The sequence below is a fragment of the Anomaloglossus baeobatrachus genome, chromosome 12 (genome assembly GCF_048569485.1).
Source record: "Anomaloglossus baeobatrachus isolate aAnoBae1 chromosome 12, aAnoBae1.hap1, whole genome shotgun sequence".
NCBI lineage: Eukaryota > Metazoa > Chordata > Amphibia > Anura > Aromobatidae > Anomaloglossus > Anomaloglossus baeobatrachus.
This window is the reverse complement of record NC_134364.1, coordinates 42564256-42581553: the sequence shown is the minus strand read 5'-3', so window position 1 is coordinate 42581553 and position 17298 is coordinate 42564256. Positions and strand designations below refer to the sequence as shown.

The 17298-nt window shown below is 46.1% G+C and overlaps 1 protein-coding gene across 6 annotated transcripts in view; it reads right to left on the bottom strand.

The window, feature by feature from the left end:
* The window catches only part of MIDEAS (mitotic deacetylase associated SANT domain protein), a 143322-nt gene that overhangs the window by 70992 nt on the left and 55032 nt on the right, over positions 1-17298 (bottom strand). Inside the window, exon 1 of one of the 6 annotated variants that reach the window (XM_075330263.1) lies at positions 6303-6419. The exons of the other annotated variants lie outside the window; for them this stretch is intronic. The gene's annotated coding sequence lies outside the window, so the exon portion shown is untranslated. Of the gene's footprint in view, positions 1-6302; positions 6420-17298 lie in introns of those variants that run through there. 6 annotated transcript variants of the gene reach the window in all.

Sequence of the window (17298 nt, the reverse complement as noted above, 5' to 3'; positions counted from 1 at the left end):
GTCATGTGCCTAGGTCTTTGCTGACCATGGTGTTAGTCAGCGTGACACTACTACAATAAAACATGAGGAAGGCAGTACAAATGGGTGGCGAAAGACAACACTGATTAGTTTATTCAGCAGGAAGCTTTGTAGCTGCAACAACACCTCAGCTATGCCAAGACTAGCCCCTTCAAGGTAGTCAGGATAGAGAATCATCACTGGCATGGAGTAAAGTCAGGAGTGGGTATATATAGTGGAAAGGCGTGATGAAAAAAATTCTGCAGCTGTAAGGCTAAGAGTAATATCAGCCACAGGGGAAAAAAAAAAAAAAAAAAAAGTCCTTATCCCTTTCAGCATCAAAAGAAAGTAAATGCAATACAAGATGTCACCTGCGGACGTGAGACACTCAAGTGATGCACAATTTCTGGAACAAAGCAGACATGTTTTCTGACTTATCACTTTCCTGCACAATGACATTTACAGTGTCAGTTACCCAAAAATGTGCCTTCATTAAAAACCAACATGCTGGCACAATACAACTGCAAAGCAAGAAAGACATCTGCACGTGACACATACTATGGCTCCAAATAATTGCTTTAACACTTTTTTTCTGGAGTAAAACTGGTTGTAATAGTGACTGGTGTGTGTTCCCTATTCATTATTTAAAGGGATACAACCAGCAGGATTTTCATATAAAGTAAAGCCAGTGCTATACTGGTGATAGGACGCTGAATGTAACCATAGCTTGTGTTCTGAGATTGGATGTTGTATTTCAGAAATATGTGCAAGTAAAGTTCCAGCAATGCACTATTTGATTGACAGGTGCAACAGGAAGGGAATATGGGTCAGGTTTTGCCATCTATTCCCGCCCCTGTGTGGCCTTCCTCCCCCTGTCACCGCCATAGACGTTAATTCCAGCACCTCTGTATTATCATTTCTAAGTATTGCATAAATGCTGTTGGCTGTGGGGAGCTACGGTTCATTGAGGGGACCATGAATGCCAACATGTACTGAGACATAATGAAGCAAAGCATGAGACCCTCTCTTCAGAAAGTGGGCCAACATGATCATGACCCCAAACATACCTCCAAGATGACCACTGCCTTTGTAAAGAAGCTGAGGGTAAAGGTGCTGGACCGGCCAAGCTTCTCCAGACCTAAAAAGGTATTGAGGATCTGTGGGGCCTCCTCAAACGGAAGATAGATGAGGACAAGGTCTCTAACATCCACCAGTTCTGTGACGTCGTCATGGAGGATGGAAGAGGATCCAGCGGCTCCTGTGAAGCTCCAGTGACCTCCATGCCCAAGGTTAAGGCAGTGCTTGATAACAATGGTGGCCACACAAAATATTGGCACTTTGGTCACAATTTGGCCATTTTCACTTTTGATGCCAGTGGTTTAGACATTAATGGCTGTGTGATGAGGTATTTAGAGGGATATCTTGGGACTGAAATGGGCCTCCATGTCTCATGTTGGAACAACCAGTTCCATGGACTGCTTATTGGGAGCAGCCCGCATTATTCCCATGCTCCTGCTTCCATTGTGACCACTAGTAGCCATCTAAGGGTCAGTTGAATTTATCCTTTTTTGTACCAATTTATCAGGTATAGTAACTCCACCTAGTGCCCTCAGTTCATCTCCTGAGGCCTCGTCTGCTCTGACTAGCGCTCAGTTCCTCCTGCTGTCAATCATGCTGCAGCAGTGATCCGAGGGGGGGGGGCAGTGTAAATCTGAACCCCAATGCCTTTCTTATCCCACATCACAGAGAAGGTGCAGGTTAGACTTACAACCACACTCGTCATGGCCATCTTGGAAGCAAGGAGGAACAGAACGCTGATCTAAAAAGGAGGAGGCAGGGCACCAGACCCAAGAGATAAGGGGGACTCATCCAGGTGTAGTTTTGCATTTTGAGTTTTTGGGCTGCAAAGGGCCCATATGTTCCTCTTGCACAGAGGCTTCTTCTGTCTGTGTCCCTTAGCGGCACCAGGTCTGGTGACCATACATGAAAAATGTAGTCAGACATTTTTCAGTCCTAGGATAAAAAGGGCCAAACTGCACAAATAAAATAAAATGGTCATTACATTTAGAGAACTCTTTTAGCACTGCCTATTCAGGCCAAAATACGTTTGTATTTCTTGCTTAGCCAGAGGTTCACTCAATAACCGTGCTAAGCCCAGTGCTCTGCTCATTGACGATGAACAAAGCCACGTCCTGCATTATATGAACACTCACACGGGAGGGCACAGGTCAGGTCACCAGCAAGTCAGCCAAACCGAACGGAACGCAGGGCCACAAAACAATGGTTATTTTAACATTATCTTAAAAAAGGTTCAACTTGTGAATAACCAGTTGTCTGATTGCCATTGTTAAATCATTAATGCCAGGAAAAGGAGCAGAGCGCAGTCAGAGAGGAGACGAGAGCAAGAGCGCAGTCAGAGAGGAGACGAGAGCAAGAGCGCAGTCAGAGAGGAGACGAGAGCAAGAGCGCAGTCAGAGAGGAGACGAGAGCAAGAGCGCAGTCAGAGAGGAGACGAGAGCAAGAGCGCAGTCAGAGAGGAGACGAGAGCAAGAGCGCAGTCAGAGAGGAGACGAGAGCAAGAGCGCAGTCAGAGAGGAGACGAGAGCAAGAGCGCAGTCAGAGAGACGAGAGCAAGAACGCAGTCAGAGAGACGAGAGCAAGAACGCAGTCAGAGAGGAGACGAGAGCAAGAGCGCAGTCAGAGAGACGAGAGCAAGAGCGCAGTCAGAGAGGAGACGAGAGCAAGAGCGCAGTCAGAGAGACGAGAGCAAGAACGCAGTCAGAGAGACGAGAGCAAGAACGCACTCAGAGAGACGAGAGCAAGAACGCAGTCAGAGAGACGAGAGCAAGAACGCAGTCAGAGAGACGAGAGCAAGAACGCAGTCAGAGAGACGAGAGCAAGAACGCAGTCAGAGAGACGAGAGCAAGAACGCAGTCAGAGAGACGAGAGCAAGAACGCAGTCAGAGAGACGAGAGCAAGAACGCAGTCAGAGAGAGGAAAGGCCCTCTGATGGATTTGTGCAAGAAGCTTGCCAAGTTAAAAATGTTTTTTTTTCTATTTGATAGGCTTGCTGAGGTTAAAAATAATTATCCCAGTTTTAACCACACAGTACAGGTACATGATTGCCTCTCTCCAATGCCAAAATTATGGTCGACAGGCGGCAGCAGTGAGCTCACAACTACAACGTACGAAATCCCTTAGACACTCTCTGGGCTCAGTGATAATACCAAGATAATCAGGACAAAACTTGAGCCACTGATTGACTATGGCGTTGATGTTGAGAAGTACAACATGTGACCACTGCAGACAGGCAGCACAGGACCAGTGAGATTAAGCAGAAAGTATATTTTCCTTTTATTTCAAATCTGTTTTTTTGATGGAACTGTTGTCAACATACAAACATATCATTTGTGCAATTACAATACATAAACATCATTTTCTCAATGCCGGGATAACATCCAGAAATTGTTACATTACTAAATTTCTTGGAATTCTTTAAATTATCTTTGTGCTATTACCATATAACCATTGATAAATTATAGGTTAGAATTCCCACTTCTTTTGACTTCCCGTATCCTAATATACTCATTCTCCTTGTATGTCTATTGTCTTATGAATTATTGAAAAATCTTTTCATATAAAAAATGAAACTAGAAAAATGCAGATTAATGCTCAGAAAAGAAAGAAAGGAACGATACAAGCATAAAAGAGAGGAAATTAGAGAAAAGGTGGGAGAGGGGGGAGAGCAAGAAAAGAAAAGAAAAACAGAATGGGAAAGGGAATGAGACTCCCCACCGTTTCTCAGTTCAAAAAGATCGCCAAACTCTCCACAAACTCTGGGGACTCCATGAACAGAATCCATGGTCCCCAAACTGTAGTAAATTTTCTGTGTTCCCATTTAGTTCTGCTGTCAGCTCCTCCATTCTCTGGAGGTTTTTCATCTCCTCCAACCAATCCAGCAGCGTAGGGCATCTAGTCTGTTTCCAAAATCGTGGGATAATCATAATCATACAGGCAGCCGCCAGGCAAACATCGCAACATGTCCCTTTTTTGTGTTTTAATAGCTCCTGGGCGCATAAAAAGAAGGGCAACCTGGGGGGACTTTTCTATTTCACCTCCGCTCATCTTTTTGTACAGGTAGAATACAGAGTCCCAAAAGGGTTGCAGCTTAGTACAGCTCCACCAATATTTTCTTTTATGTTCCATAGGTTAATAGAAAAATTACTCTTAAAAAAATTCTTGGTACACTTATTCCCCTGCTGCAGACTTTGAAAAATTCCTAGTTTTGCATTTATGCAGCAAAATCAGTTTTTTTTTTTCCCTGAACAAATTTTCTGCATTGAAAGTGAGTGGTACCAAAACCATTACCAAGAAGCGTGCACGTGTGTGTGTATGCGTGTGTATGCATGTGTATGTGTGTATGCATGTGTATGGGTGTATGCATGTGTGTGTGTGTGTGTGTGTGTGCGCATGTGTATGCATGTGTGTGTGCGCATGTGTATGCATGTGTGTGCGTGCGCATGTGTATGCATGTGTGTGCGTGCGCATGTGTATGCATGTGTGTGCGTGCGCATGTGTATGCATGTGTGTGCGTGCGCATGTGTATGCATGTGTGTGTGCGCGCATGTGTATGCATGTGTGTGTGCATGTGTATGCATGTGTGTGTGTGTGCGCATGTGTATGCATGTGTGTGCGCATGTGTATGCATGTGTGCGTGCGCATGTGTATGCATGTGTGCGTGCGCATGTGTATGCATGTGTGTGCGCGCGCATGTGTATGCATGTGTGCGTGCGCATGTGTATGCATGTGTGTGTGCATGTGTATGCATGTGTGTGTATGCATGTGTGGGTATGCGTGTGTATGCATGCGTGTGTGTGTATGCATGCGTGTGTGTGTATGCATGCATGTGTATGTATGCATGCATGTGTGTGTATGCATGTGTGTGTATGCATGCGTGTGTGTATGCATGCGTGTGTGTATGCATGCGTATGTGTATGCATGCGTGTGTGTATGCATGCGTGTGTGTGTGCGCATGCGTGCGTGCGTGCGTGTGTGTGTGTGTGGCCATAACCAGCAATGTGTCACTTACTGGGTTGCTTGCTGCAGTTTTGATTAAAATCCTTGTGTTCTGCAGATCTAAAGGCCCTGTCACACACAGAGATAAATCTGCGGCAGATCTGTGGTTGCAGTGAAATTGTGGACAATCAGTGCCAGGTTTGTGGCTGTGTACAAATGGAACAATATGTCCATGATTACACTGCAACCACAGATCTGCCAAAGATTTATCTCTGTGTGTGACAGGGCCTTAAGGTACCAGTTCATTGAATGCTGAACTCCATCACCCCACTGATTGGCAACTATGTACACAGTGCATAGCTTTATTGCCTATCAAACAAGTGGGGGCAGGATTAGAAATTTCAACCATCAATTAGATTGCTTCTATGAGTTCACGCCTGTAAATGTTTGTGTTCCTTAAATGTAATTTATTTACCCAAAGAACGTGCATTAGGTTCATGACCTTTAATACTTTCAGGTTCAGCATGAGCAAACAATAAGCATCACAACATGCTGTAATTGGCGGGGCCTCGGATCACACCCCCCCCATATACAACTCTGCTGACCGTGATTGATGGGTCATTCTTGTGGGTGACCTACTCCCCGACTGAAATCTCATGCAGGCACGGATGTTACTGGGGGCAGCACACATGCAGAAGGATAGCCAGACACTCGCAATGTCTGAGGACGTTATTGCGCAAGCGTCGCCCCCAGGAATGAACCCTGCATGTACAGGCCAAGCCGTACCCACGATCAGTGTTTGCAGCATATTGGATGCAGAGTGTTTTTGCGGTGTCCAAAACGCTGCGTTGTACAGTACAAGCACAGTGGATGAGATTTCCAGAAATCTCATGCCTACAACCCGCAGTGTAAACTGACCTGCGATGCGGCTTTCCGAGCCACAGCATAAACGGATCTGCGATGCGGCTTTCCGAGCCACAGCATGTCAATTCTTTGCTGCGGAGTTGCAAGCGTCCTCATAGGGACAACACAGCGAGAGACCGCAGCGCACTGAACCCTGATCATGGGCACGAGCAGCTGCGTTATCCTGTGGAGACTCGCGGCTCAACAGGTCAGGACCAACCGCGCTCAGGACAAAGCGGGTCCCGATCGTGGCATGTACCGGTACACACTCATTTCCATAAGAATTCACCAATGAATTTCTAGAAAACAGAGATATGGACTCATAATACAAAGGTATAGACGTAATCATCATTACAGGTACAGGCGTTACTCTAGGATTTAAAAACCTGCTGACGGGTTTCCTTTAGGCTGCAGATTGCAACGTGCGTATTCATTTTGTTCCTTGGGTTTACCAAGCTCCCGACTACAATATAATCCAAAATCACCATAATTGTTTGCGACAGAATAAAGCTGATGACCGCATTTCATTTCCAGCTGTTCTAGTTTATTTGTTGAGCTGAAATTGTAAGAAAAAAGTCACAAACAATTACATTTCCCGCGTAGCCACAGAAAGAAAGATTACAAAACAGTCATAGGAGCGCGCTGACATTTGGTGCATAACAAATAGAAATATGCAGGCGTTTCTTTATCATCGGGTCTCCGTGACCAGAGTACGCCTGGTTAGTTTTTCTCTAGTAACACCAGAATCTAAACCAGACAAGAAAAAGTAATAGCCTGGAATCTAGAAACAAAAAAAAAAAAGTGCAGTGTATGGAAAATAAGCGCACTGACCATAGAGAAGGGCGACAATATATACCCAGGGCTGGATTAAAGGGAACCTGCCACCAGGATTTCCCCTATGAGCTGTGGCCAACACCAGTGACCCCTTATATACAGCATTCTAGAACACTGTATATGGCTGTGCCCACGCTGTGTTTTTTCTTGCAGATTTTAATCAATACTGAAAGAAATAACTGCACCCCGGCAAAGTCTCAGAATCCTGACTTGCAAATTTTTTACTTGTAGATTTTGATGCAGGAAATAAAAAAAAATCTGCAGCATGTAAAATTCTTTCTGCAAATATAATCCACTGCACTTCTCGTGATCGATCCCTGCAGTGGATTATATCTGTCAGTACTGCACTCACAGCATTGACACTTCGCCTCCCACACCAGGCATCCAGCATGGTGTGTGAGGTGATCTGTAGCTCAGCAACCCGGGGTCGTCTTGGTGGAGAGTCAGGGTTGCCATGACAACAGTCAAGTCCCTGTGATCACATTCCAGGAACCTGATCGACAGGGAGAGGTAAGCAATCTCTCTCCCTGCCTCCTGAATGCTGCGATCACACCATAGGCAGTGGGAGCCAGGCCCCAGCTGTAATATCAGCCAGAGATCCGGTAGTGATCACAGGTAGCACATCGCAGGAACCCCCGTAATCACAATTCAGGATAAAACGCCACAAAGACGTGTAAAAAAGTGAGGGTTTTTTGCTGTGTTTTTCCTGAGAAAATATGCAATTTTGTGTACACACAAATCTGCTATGTGGGCACATACCCTAAGAGACCAGGTCTCTCTGTAGAACATAAAAAACAGCTTTATAATACGTACCTAGGGGGCGGTCCGGTCCGATGGGTGTCGCTCTCAGTCCGGTGCCACATCCATCTTGGGCAATCGCCGTCCTCTTGCCCAGCCCCGTACAGGACACGTGCTGCATCATCCACACAGAGGTCTCCATTGTTCTCCTGCGCATGCGCACTGATCTGCCCAGCTGAGGACAGAGCAAAGTAATGTAGTGTGTATGCACAGGCGGTCTTTGACCTTTTCTCGCGCCTGCGCATTACAGTACTTTGATTTGCCCTCAGCTGGGCATATCAAAGGGCGCATGCGCAAGTGTGCAGTGGAGGCCTCTCTGTGAATGAGACAGGACGTGCCATGCACCCAGGGCTGGGCAGGAGGATGGCAATCGCAAGAAGAGAAAAGGCGCGGGACTGAGACCAGCGACACCCATTGGAGCGGACCCCATCTAGGTAAGTATTATAAAGGTGTTTTTTTATGTTATACACAGCAGCCTGGGCTCTTATATACAGTATTCTGGAACGCTGTATATAAGGGCACACTGGTGGTGGCCTCAGCTTATAAGGGAAAATCATGGTGACAGGTTCCCTTTAACAAGTAAAATGGGAGAGAACCTGCACCAGCACATAATGTAAAGGAGCGATTTCTCCTTTAATCAGCTGATCGGTGGGGATGTAAACATAAAACAAAGCGATTATAATCCGTGTATACATTGACTTTGAACACGTCGGCCCCTTTATAGTACTGGAGATGTAGCTCGGTCTTGGGGCTGGATCGCTTTACATTAAAGTCTTATTTCATGGCCAGAGATATCTGATTAATCCCCGTGCACACTGTGAACGCTAAACCTGGTTACACAAGAACAATGACTAAATGCTCCGTCATGTCGCTGTATGAGACATGTGATGTGGATGATGTTACAGAAAACCCTCTTTGTTGTGCCTTCAAGCAGCCGTGCTCGGAGCATCACACACGTGGCACGGAGCGAGCCTGGATTATCCTCCTTCAGAGGCTCACATTTCCCCAACAATATTACTCATTGTCGTCTTATACACTATTCTTTTTAAAGAGAATTCTTAAGTCTCCTTTGTGGATTTGGTTTTCATACAGATAACCCAAAGTCATCAGTAATAAGAAAAGTGTTTAAAAAGCACGAAGCAAACGAAACCCAAAAATATTCTACAATGTCTCCTGCACATGGAAAAGGCATGTGCACCGTCACAACGGGTCTGTATTGTGGTCCCACAGGAAAGAGTCGGCAGGTATTGTGTCTTCCCATAAAAGAAGTATTCCTAGAATTGCGCGATACATTGTGGGATGCAAATTTTTTTCCTAGAAATGCTCCTTTAATAAAAAGCATTACTTAATAGTATACATTTTAAAATCATGTATGAATCGAATCTAAAGGGGGCTTTACACGGTAGCGATATCGGTAGTGTGCGTACCCGCCCCCATCGTTTGTGCGGCACGGGCATATCGTTGCCCGTCGCGCACAAATTCGCGCTCCCCCATCTCACGGCTTACCTGCCCTGCGACGTCGCTCTGGCTGGCGATCCGCCTCCTTTCTAAGGGGGCTGGTCGTTCGGCGTCACAGCAACGTCACACGGCAGGCGTCCAATAGAAGCGGAGGGGCAAAGATGAGCGGGACGTAACATCCCGCCCACCTCCTTCCTTCCACATTGGCGGTGGAGGCAGGTAAGGAGATGTTCCTCGTTCCTGCGGTGTCACACACAGCGATGTGTGCTGCCGCACGAACGAGGAACAACATCGCAAATGATCGTAAACGATTTTTTGTTTTAGGACGACCTCTCCGCGGCAAACGATTTTGGCCGCTTTTATGATCGTTTTAGGTCGCACATACTTACACACTTGTCACACGCTGCGATATCGTTAATGACGCCGGATGTGCGTCATTAACGACGTGACCGCGACGATAATATTAACGATATCATAGCGTGTAAAGCCCCCTTAAGGGTTCGGTTCCACTTGCGATTTTCACGGACGAGTGCAATCCAATAAAACAACAGATTGCCCTCGCACCAGTGTTAATCAGGCAGAGTCCTTCTGCTATTTTTTCCTCAGCTATAATCGTACTGAGGATCAAATCACAGCATGCTGCGTAGATCGCACCAGACTTGCTAATGCAAGTCTATGAATTCGAGAAAAATATTGCACGGTATTACACACGCATGTCATACGGATGCTAGGTGAGAAAAAAAAAAATTAGCACTCACATAAACATACGCAAGGCCAAACGAACGCAAGACTTAAAAAAGACAAAATGCTAAAAAGAAAAACTAAAGACAAAAACTAAAAAAAAAAAATGAATAAAAAATAGAAAAAACCCAAGACAAAAAAAAAACAAAACTAAAAACTAACGACAAATTAAAACAAAAAGAGAAACTAAAAAAGGACAACACTAAGGCTACTTTCACACATCCGGTTTGAGCCCTGCGGCTCAATCCGGCTGTGAAAACTATGCAACGGATGCGGCGAAAACACCGCATCCTTTGCATAAGTTTTTACATGCGGCCGGTCCGTTTTTTTCCGGTTGCGGCATGCTACTGAGCATGCGCAGTGGAAAATACCGCATGCGGCGACCGGATGCGGTTTTTTCCGCATCGCGCCGCATCCGGCCTCCATAGGGATGCATTGAAAAATGCGCCGCAGCGGCCGGATGCGGCGCGATGCGGTGTTTTTTGCCGGAGCAAAAAACGTTGCAGGGAACGTTCGATCCGGCCGCCGCATCGGCTACATCTGCCGCATGCGGCAAAAACCGGACCGAACGCAAGCCCCTGCGGCACAATGCGGCACTAATGTAAGTCAATGCAAAAAAAAAACGCAATCGGCGTTACAAAAGCCGGTTGCGGTTTTTCTGCAGAACGCCGTATTGTGCCGCAGAGCAAAAATCCGGATGTGTGAAAGTACCCTTAAAGGACAACACTAAAAGGACAACACTAAAAGGACAACACTAAAAGGACAACACTAAAAGGACAACACTAAAAGGACAACACTAAAAGGACAACACTAAAAGGACAACACTAAAAAAGGACAAAGACAAAAACAAAGACAAAAACAAAGACAAAGAAACCAACAGAATAATACATAATCTTTACCTCTGCAGGTCATTGGGTTGCATACAAACTCTTTTTGAGGCTCCATGAAGGTCTATGTTTCATTGCATCACAGGGTTTGCGGAAAGCACAATGATTTCTTGTGAACTTCTCTTTTTAGGATCTATTTCTGACAATTCATAGACCTAAAGACTTATTCTGGCCATAAACTCATGATTCTGGCAGGTCAACATACGTCACTATTAATTAATCAATGTTCAGCCTGGCTTCAAAATAGAGAAGTTGATAAAACTCCACCAAAATATCACGGCTGACATTTAGCATAGCGTAAACAGTAGTATTTTAGTTGTTGAATTTTATTTTTTCCACTCCCCAAAAAAATATTACTATTGGATTACTAAAGTCAAAACTAAACTTTACTGGTTCAAATTCTGAAAAATGGAAAATTGTTTGAGATATTGAAATTGACACTGCAGAGGGACTGTCAGCACAGAATGACTGTTCAAAGTACAGGAGCTCGGTGCACACTTGGTGTGACCAAACATTTAAATCAAACCCTCCCCTCCCCAAACTACTCTTATTTGATAGTTAGCGCTGGTTTACTAGAGTCAGAGAAGGGAAGAGATAGATGGAACACAAGCAGATGGGAAGTTGCACTTAAATGTTTGGCCGCATCATAGTGCTTGTGTGCTTGGTTTGAACAGTCATTCTGTGCTGAAAGAGTCCCTTTAAGATGACTGAAAAAATAAAAACACCCTCACAGGAAAACAGGTCATTGTGGAAGCCTAAAGGACCTGTAAATCCACAACCTCTTAGAAAAAGAAAATACAGTGCATGTGAACATTCTGGCCAGGCCGTACAGCAGATTTTAAAAGGGACTGACACCAGGTTTGTGCTACATACTCTAAGAACAACATAATGTAGAGACAGAACCAGCCTCCAGCCATGTATCACTTACTGGGCTGCTTGTTGTGGTTTTTATAAAAACATTGTTTTATCAACAAAAGCATATGATTACAGGACTAATTTGTCTGTTGCCAGGTGGTCCAACTCCACCCCTACACCACCGATTGGCAGCTTTCTGCTTATTCACATGGAAAGCTGCCAATCAGTGGTGTGGACGGGGTTATACAGCACTCAGCCTTCAAGAATTGGTAGATCTGCAGGAGATAAACTGTGATTTTATTGTAGGGGGGGGGTATCAGGGTTATGTCCACCCCTGCAGAAGCACACTGGTGGTCTATTTTAATGTAATAATATATATGTGTATTGTGTAAAATGGTCACCAGGTGGCAGTGTGGTAGCACGGCTGTCCTGGCACCTAGGTGAGCAGGGAAAGAGTTAAAAAAGAGGAGGAGACTAAGAGGTATAACAGGGTGAGATAGGAAGTAGAGAGCAGGAGAGTCTCCCAGTAGCAGTGGTATACAGAAGCCCCCTATGTAAATGCTGACCCTAAGGGTCACCCCTACGATCTCGGATATGCGGGATCCTGAAAAGGATTGACCCAGAAGCGGGGTATAGTCCGGTCGGTCGGGGGATTGGGGTCAGATTCTTCTTGGCTTGAAACACCAGAAGATTTCCTTCACGAGACCGAAGGTCTGTTGCGCCCTAAAGGAGAAGGATATGTCTGGTTCCTCGTCTGAGCACGGCCGGGGAACACAGTCATGTGTGGTACTTCATGAGCGCAAGTAGTCCTGTGGGTGGGATGAAGTGGCCCAAAAGACTTCATGATCCGGTCGGTGCAAGAGTGACAATGAGCGGAGGGATGAGGGGGCCTAGCAGTGTCTCATGGAACCCAGGTGCCAGAAGTACAGATTGCTGTGAAATTTCATACTGGAATGGAGTATAGAAGGAACCTTAATGGGACACGTAACGGTGCCGGAGTGATGTGGCCCGAAGTAATGCAGGAGTTGAAGAACAATAAAGACAGTTTGTTTAAGAATTCAAGCCCTGGCTTTATTAACTGTGTGCAAGACTGTAGTGCCGCCTGGACTGTGGCGGAGTCCTCCTGTGTGTGGTGTGGTGACGGGGAGGCATGGGGTTAATGAGCAGCTGTGCTGCGGCCTGCTGACCCCTGCACACACAACTTAGGCTGCTTTCACACTACGTCTTTTTAACATGCGTCCTGAACGTTTTTTTAACGCAGAAACGGATGCAGTGCAAATGCGTTTTCATTTCAATGCATTTGCAATGGACTCGCGTTAACATGCGTTCACCTGCGTTTGCGTGCGTTATAGTCAGGATCCAGCGACTTGCAGTTTTTTAACATCTTTCAAAAACGCTACTTGTAGCGTTTTTGAGCTGCGTCCAACTTCTGCGAATTGCTGGATCCTGACTAAACAGCATGCAAACGCAGGTGAACGCTGGCATGCTGATAGACAGGATCCTGCGTGCTCTACTGAGCATGCCCAGAAGCCAGCCTCCGTGATCAGTCTGTCTTTCCCCCTTCCTCCCCTTCCTCTCTCTCCCACCTGAGAGCTGCGGACACTCGTAACCAAGGTAAATATCGGGTAACCACTTATCTTACTTACCCGATGTTTACGTTGGTAACGTGTGCAGGGAGCCCGGCTCCTAGCAGCTGCAGACGCTTGTAACCAAAGTAAATATCGGGTATCCAAGCAAGTATACCCGATGTTTACCTTGGTTACGAGCCTCGCAGCTGTCAGACGCCGGCTCCCAGTCTGGCACGTTTAGTTCCCATCACTACCGATCACATGACTCCAATGCCCGCCCCTAAACATCCAGTGACAGGATCCTGCAAAGTAACACGTGTTTGCATGCATTTTTTGCTGTAAAAGCAGGATCTGCTTTTGCAGCAAAAAACCGTTCAGGACGCATGTTAAAAAGACGTAGTGTGAAAGCAGCCTAAGGCTACTTTCACACATCCAGATTTTTGCTCTGCGGCACAATACGGCGTTCTGCAGAAAAACCGCAACCGGCTTTTGTAACGCCGGTTGCCTTTTTTTTTTGCATAGACTAACATTAGTGCCGTATTGTGCCGCAGGGGCTTGCGTTCGGTCCGGTTTTTGCCGCATGCGGCAGATTTAGCCGATGCAGCAGCCGGATAGAACATTCCCTGCAACGTTTTTTGGTCCGGCAAAAAAAAAAAAAACGCATCGCGACGCATCTGGCCGCTGCGGCGCATTTTCAATGCATGCCTATGGATGCGGCGCGATGCGGAAAAAACGCATCCTGCCGCCGCATGCGGTTTTTTCCACTGCGCATGCTCAGTAGCGTGCCGCAACCGGAAAAAAACGGACCGGCCGCATGTAAAAACTTATGCAAAGGATGCAGTGTTTTCACCGCATCCGTTGCATAGGTTTCACAGCCGGATTGAGCCGCACGGCTCAAACCGGATATGTGAAAGTAGCCTTACACTGCCTGCCCCGTGCCAGCTGCCACCACATTATCAAACTGTTGCAAGCAGCACACACAACTGGAATCAGAGCTTCTGGCCATACCTCACTGCGGCTCTCTGATAGGGTAGCAAAAACTTGGCGACAGATTGCCCTTAAGAGAGAATCTCATCCTGGACAGTGAATAAGTCTATTCCATTAATAACACATACATATAAACACACACATGTAATAAAGTATAATATATATATATATATATATATATATACACACACATATACACATATATATACATATACACATATATATACAAATAACATATATATTAAAATTTATTTTATTTTTTAGATTCTGATGTAGTGTAAACTGCAGCAGAGGACGAGAGGAAGGTGATAACGTGTGTGATAGACAGAATGCAAAAATACAAACTGAAAGGACAAGAGTCAGGGATAGCGGTGTAATGCGATACAGATATTGCAATTCGCTGACCACTATTTCCGTTTCGCTTTATTTGGAATTGTGAGAGCAGAGAAATGAACGGGCTGGCAAAAAAGTAGAAAACGGGGATATAGACAGTAGCTGGGGGGGGGGGGGGACCCTATACAGTAGATGTGCTCCTTCCTGTACAGTAAAAAGACCCCAAAATATTTGGTTACTTCCAAACACTAAGAATCTTCATACAAATTGTATGGCAATGTTATCTGGACATAGTAGAGCATGCATATCACAAAGCTGTATAGAGAGGTTATTCGGGGTGTATTGTGTAGACTGGTTGTGCACTGTGTGGTGTTGATTCTTAAAGGGGTTGTCCACTACTTTTACATTGATGACTTATCCTAAGGATAAACCATCAATGTCTGGTCTGGCATCTCCACCGATCAGCTGTTTTCGGTGGCCGGAAATGCTCAGTTCCAGAGCTGCCCCTTCTTCTGATGGTGGTCGCGTCCATGGACTGCACATCCACCGCACATCAATAGGATGTGCTGTACCCAGACTCGGCAGCTATCAGAAGATGGGACAGCATTCCTGGTTGCCGGGAACAGCTAATCGCGTGGGGAAGAGGGGGTGCGTTGTGTCAGACCCTAGCCTATCAGACATTGGATAGGCCATCAATGTAAAAGTAGTGGACAACCGTTTTTAAAAGGTCACCAAGAAAATACAGTCCAATCTCCAATCTGCAGGCACCATGTTATAGAGCGGGGGGAGCAGAGTAGATTAATATCGTTTTGTAAGAACTCTTTATTCATTTAGAACTCTGATTTCTCTGGGCTTGTTGGACAAGTGGGCGGTCCTATCAGTGAATGACAGCTGTCTCTGTATGCACAATTATGTAAGGAAGGCTGTCAATCACTTATAAGATTATTAAATCACCGGGTATACCGGATCTTTTCTTACAAAATTCTTACCAGATCTGCTCAGCGCCCCCTGCTCTATGACATACCCGCAGAGTGGACGCATTTTCATGGTGACTGGGTCCCTTTAAACATTGTACAGTGCTATATTTTTGGAGGTGTGGGCTGGACATTCACATTACACCATACTAGAGGTATGTGTACCAGATCTTTCAGGTGGATTCCGCTGGGAATGCCCCTGAAATGGTGCAGAGGAAAATGAAAATACACAGCACAACACCAGACATTACTGTGCACATCCAGGCTTAAGTGAATTCTTTTAAAATGCTTCAGGACTTGCGATTAAAAGTAGGAACATCATTCTTCAGGCGGCTTCGTTTGGAAGCGGATTACACTTTTTGGGTTGAAAGTACAAAAGGAGAAGACGCCGGTGGCAGAAACCATGCAAAGAAGGACAGCAAAACTGCCAGCGAAGCAGCTTCAGGAGAAAGACAGTCAGGTCTCTCCTGAAGAAGCTTAGCCTAGGAAACCTCAGAGTAAGGCTGAGTTCACATGCCCAGTTATCATCTGTTAAGCGGGCTTTACATGCAGCGATATCACTAGCGAGCACACCCGCCCCCACCGGTTGTGTGTCACGGGCAAAAATCGCTGCCCGTGGCGCGCAACATCGCTTACACCCGTCACACATACTTACCTGCCTAGCGACGTCGCTGTGGCCGGCGAACCGCCGCCTTTCTAAGAGGGTGGTTCGTGCGGTGTCACAGCGACGTCACTAAGCGGCCGCCCAATAGAAGCGGAGGGGCGGAGATGAGCGGGCCGAACATCCCGCCCACCTCCTTCCTTCCTCATTGCATGCGGTTGCAGGTACGATGTTGTTCGTCGTTCCTGCGGTGTCACACGTAGCGGTGTATGCTGCTGCAGGAACGATGAACAACATCGTACCTGCAACAGGAACGATAATCGGGATAGGAACGATGCGTCAACGATCAACGATATGTTGAGTATTTTTGACAGTTACCGGTCGTTCTTGTGGTGTCACAGGCAATGACGTCGCTAACGAGGCCGGATATGCGTCACGAATTCTCGTTAGCGATGTCATTGCGTGTAAAGCCCACTTTAGAATGGATCCTGCAGCTATCTGTTGGCAAAAAAAATTCGGCACACAACACTTTCTTGTCCATTTCGAAACACAAGAAAAATGGGGGCCCCTGTACAAGAACAATATCTGGGCCCTCTGCAGCCCAATAGCTCATAACAAAAGATTCCTCTTTCTTTGGAGGTGGATGTGACCTCCTTACTTCTTGGGCACCTTCACAGATTACACCAATGATATGTCGGCCCCTGCATCACCCTAAGAGATTTCCATTAATAGTATGAAAGTCTTGAGATTGACTACAGCTTCATACAACCTAGAATTCATTTCATTAGCAGGAGCCGACTTGGGCTGCTATCACACATCCGGCTTGAGCTCTGCGGCTCAATCCGGCTGTGCAAGCTATGCAACGGATGCGGTGAATACACCGCATCCTTTGCATAAGTTTTTTACATGCGGCCAGTCCGGTTTTTGCCGCTTGCGGCATGCTACTGAGCATGCGCAGTGGCGAAAACCGCATGCGGCAGCCGGATGCGGTTATTGCCGCATCCGGCCGCCATAGGCATGCATTGAAAAATGCGGCGCGATGCAGGTTTTTTTGCCGCACGAAAAAACGTGCCAGGCAACGTTCCATCCGGCTGCCGCATCGGCTAAATCTGCCGCATGCGGCAAAAAACGGATGGAACGCAAGGCCTTGCGGCACTAATTAAAGTCTATGCAGAAAAAATGCAACCGGCAGCAAAAAAAAAAAAAAAAAGGTTGCGATTTTCCTGCAAAGTGCCGGATTGTGCCGCATTGCAGAAATCGGAGGTGTGAAAGCAGCCTTACAGCTAATCTGCCTATGAGGCAATAGTACCTGTGACACCCAACACCTTGTATTTCAAGTTCTTCAA